At 47.2% G+C, this 4224-nt stretch overlaps 1 non-coding gene across 1 annotated transcript; it reads left to right on the top strand.

Annotated features, from left to right (window-relative positions):
• Positions 1-3609: 3609 nt before the first annotated feature.
• On the top strand, positions 3610-3739 carry Trnar-gcg. The gene is made up of 2 exons: positions 3610-3646; positions 3697-3739. It is a non-coding gene; the product is annotated as a tRNA-Arg (tRNA).
• Positions 3740-4224: the final 485 nt, after the last annotated feature.

Below are 4224 nucleotides of genomic sequence, written 5' to 3' on the forward strand. Positions count from 1 at the left end.
CAAGCTGTTTGCTTCATCCTACCTTTACACACTACTGTTCCAAGACATTCTTTAGCCACTTCTAGTACTGTGTCTCTGTACCTTGTCCATTCCTGTAATTGACTACATTCAACTAACTGGTACCTTTCTGAGATCGCTGTTATGTACTTGTGCCTGATTTCCTTATCCTGAAGTTTCTCCACTCTTATCCTCCTACATATGGACCTGACCTCCTGCGCTTTCGGCCTCGCAATCCCAATTTCACTGCAGATTAAATAATGATCAGTGTCATCAAAGAATCCCCTGAATACACGTGTGTCCCTCACAGCCTTCCTGAATTCCTGATCTGTTATTATATAGTCAATGACAGATCTGGTTCCCCTGCTTTCCCAAGTATACCGGTGAATGTTCTTATGTTTAAAAAAGGAGTTTGTGATTACTAAGCCCATACTGGCACAGAAATCCAAGAGTTGCTGCCCGTTCCTGTTGGCCTCCATATCCTCTCCAAATTTACCCATAACCTTTTCATACCCTTCTGTTCGATTTCCAATTCCGGCGTTAATATCACCCATGAGCAGAACACTGTCCTTGTCCTTTACTCTAACAACTACATCACTGAGTGCCTCATAAAAACTATCCATCTTATCTTGATCAGTCCCTTCACAATGCGAATATACTGACACAATCCTAATTTTCTTGCTAGACACTGTCAAATCTATCCACATCAGTCGTTCGTTTACATACCTTATCGCAACTACGCTGGGTTCCATTTCTTTCCTGATGTAAAGCCCTACACCCCATTGTGCTATTCCTGCTTTGACTCCTGACAAGTAGACCTTGTATTCTCCCACTTCTTCTTCTTTCTCACCCCTTACCCGAATGTCACTAACAGCTAAAACGTCCAGCCCCATCTTACTTGCAGCCTCTGCCAGCTCTACCTTCTTCCAAGAGTAGCCCCCATTGATATTAATAGCTCCCCATCTCATTACCATTTGTTTGCCAAGTCGTATCTTAGGAGTCCCTGGTTTGTCAGTTAGAGGTGGGACTCCGTCACCTCCAAAGGTCCAGGCATTTTGCTCTGATTGTTGCCAGCATCATATTTAAAGTACCAGGGAAGCAGGTTGCTAGCCTTACTTGCCCCGAGTCCCATTGGGTTTTACCCCTAACGGCTGAGGGACTAACCGGTGGATTTGGTAGTGTTTGCCGTACGAGCACAAAGGTGACCACGACTCAGAATATGTCCGAGATGCCCAGCCTTATTCCAAAGTAACTGGTATCCCGCCTGTCGGGACCACTTACTTGGCCACTCATAAGTTGGCCGTAGTTCATGAACTAGGACATGACTACAGGAACCCACACCATGAACCAACAATCTTCAAATTTATTTAGATCAGTTCAACCATGAGGACCTAAAATGTGAGAATTTCAGCTTCAAGAATCAGATCCCTAGACAAGAACTGGAGCCAACTCTACGCGAAAAGCTAATAATCTTCTCTATTCTCGATTTTTTCATAAAAGACTTTGTTTATTGTAGACAATAGCAGGAATTGAGAAGGACGGGGGAGATTACACCTTGCACTAAGATGCTTAACGAATTTAAATAATTGGCAAAGTCGACCATAGAAGATTTTGTCGACAGCCGAGTAATCGTACACTCATTTTTCCCCATAACCACCACTTCAGTTCAGCTGGCATTCTCTGTCGTTCCTCAGAAAATAAGTGCATTATATCGTCTTTGTGACTGATATTGTATTGGGGTTTCAATATATTCAAACGATACGAAAAGTAAGGTAATTCCCGTTCGGTATTGAAAGATGTGGCTTCTCCAATTTTTTTGGACAAGTATGGAAATGTCATAGTATTCCTAATGCGGAACGTAAGTCTGATTTAACAGAAGTGTTATTGTCAACAGACTGCATTGCGACAGGCTTGCTCTATCGGTGTCCGGCTGCAGCTTTCATTTTCTCTTCTTCTCCCCTCAGCCCCCCTTGCCACTGTGCTAGGAGCGCTCGCAATTTCGGAGCACTGTCTGGCTAGGCCTGGAGCAGACGAATCATCCGCTCCATATTGCCGCACATAATCCGTGCGCACCTGCGGAAAGGCAACCCAATGAATAGATCTGCACAGCGGGCTCTTGCCGCTGCTGCCCTGACAATTCAAGTCTGCCACTTCTATGGAATGTACTCAAAAATTGACGTATGCTGCATCATAAACTGTTTCCATACTGAGCACTTGTAGCGTGAGTTAAAAACTTGGATAGATGCTCTATCCACTGATATGTGTCTCTATATGCCTTGCAGTTTTCGTCTATTGAAAGCCTGGATGTGATCAAAAGTATTCGGACACCTGACTGAAAATGACTTACAAGTTCGTGGCACCCTTCTCCGGGAATGCTGGGATTCAATTTGGTGTTGGCCCACTCTTAGCCTTGATGACAGCTTCCACTCTCGCAGGCATACGTTCAGTCAGGTGCTGGAAGGTTTCTTGGGGAATGGCAGCCCATTCTTCACGGAGTGCTGCACTGAGGAGAGGTATCGATGTCGGTCGGTGAGGCCTGCCACGAAGTCGACGCTCCAAAACATCCCAAAGATGTTCCATAGGATTCAGGTCAGGACTCTGTGCAGGCCAGTCCATTACAGGGATGTTACTGCCGTGTAACCACTCCACCACAGGCTGTGCATTATGAACAGATGCTCGATCGTGTTGAAAGATGCAATCGCCATCCCCGAATTGAAGCGAGAAGGTGCTTGAAACACTAATGTAGGCCTGTGCTGTGATAGTGTCACGCAAAACAGCAAGGAATGCAAGCCCCCCCCCCCCCCCCCCCCCCGCTATGAAAAACATGACCATACCATAACGCCACCGTCTCCCAGTTTTACTGTTGGCACTACACACGCTGGCTGATGACGTTCCCCGGGCATTCGCCATACCTACAGCCTGACATCGGATCGCCACATTGTGTACCGTGATTCGCCACTCCATACAACGTTTTTCCATTGTTCAATCGTCCAATGTTTACGCTCCTTACACCAAGCGAGGCGTCGTTTGGCATATACGGGCGTCATGTGTGGCTTGTGAGCAGCCACTCGAGCATGAAATCCATGTTTTCTCACCTCCTGCCTAACTGTCATAGTACTTGCAGTGGATCCTGATGCAGTTTGGAATTCTTGTGTAATCGTTAGAATAGATGTCTGCTATTACACGCTTCGACCATCTTCAACTGGAGGCGGTCTCTGTCAGTCAACAGACGAGGTCGGCCTGTACGCTTTTGTGCTGTACGTGTCCCTTGCAGAACTAGGACTCCTGAAACAAAGGATATTGCGGAGACATGGCTTAGCCACAGCCTGGGGGATGTTTCCAGAATGAGATTTTTCACTCTGCAGCGGAGTGTGCGCTGATATGAAACTTCCTGGCAGATTAAAACTGTGTCCCGCACCGAGACTCGAACTCGGGAGCTTTGCCTTCATTCTGGAAACATCCCCCAGGCTGTGGCTAAGCCATGTCTCCGCAATATCCTTTCTTTCAGGAGTCCTAGTTCTGCAAGGTTCGCAGAAGAGCGTCTGTTAAGTTTGGAAGGTAGGAGACGAGGTACTGGCAGAAGTAACGCTGTGAGGACGGGGCGTGAGTCGTGCTTGGGTAGCTCAGTTGGTAGAGCACTTGCCCGCGAAAGGGGCCGGCCGGAGTGGCCGAGCGGTTAAAGGCGCTACAGTCTGGAACCGCACGACCGCTACGGTCGCAGGTTCGAATCCTGCCTCGGGCATGGATGTGTGTGATGTCCTTAGGTTAGTTAGGTTTAAGTAGTTCTAAGTTCTAGGGGACTTATGACCACAGCAGTTGAGTCCCATAGTGCTCAGAGCCATTTGAACCATTTGAACCCGCGAAAGGCAAAGGTCCCGAGTTCGAGTTTCGGTCCAGCACACAGTTTTAATCTGCCAGGAAGTTTCATATCAGCGCACACTCCGCTGTAGAGTGAAAAATCTCATTCAAGTACTACCGGCTTTGAAACTTGTTGGTGGGTTAAAAGTGTCTGCCTGACTAGACTTCGAATCCAGAACCATGCTTACTGCTGAGCTATTTATTCGTGACTGTAAGCCCTCACCCGCACCTCTGCCACTACCTCTCCCCTACTCTCCAAACTTCATAGAAGCTTCGCTGCATCCGTTGATGAACCACACTGTCCTGTCACATTAATGTGACCACCTATCAAAAGCCTGAATAACTGTCTTTTCCAGTGCAGGTCGCGCT

This window comes from Schistocerca piceifrons, chromosome 2, assembly GCF_021461385.2.
Source record: "Schistocerca piceifrons isolate TAMUIC-IGC-003096 chromosome 2, iqSchPice1.1, whole genome shotgun sequence".
In the NCBI taxonomy this organism is placed as follows: Eukaryota; Metazoa; Arthropoda; class Insecta; order Orthoptera; family Acrididae; genus Schistocerca; species Schistocerca piceifrons.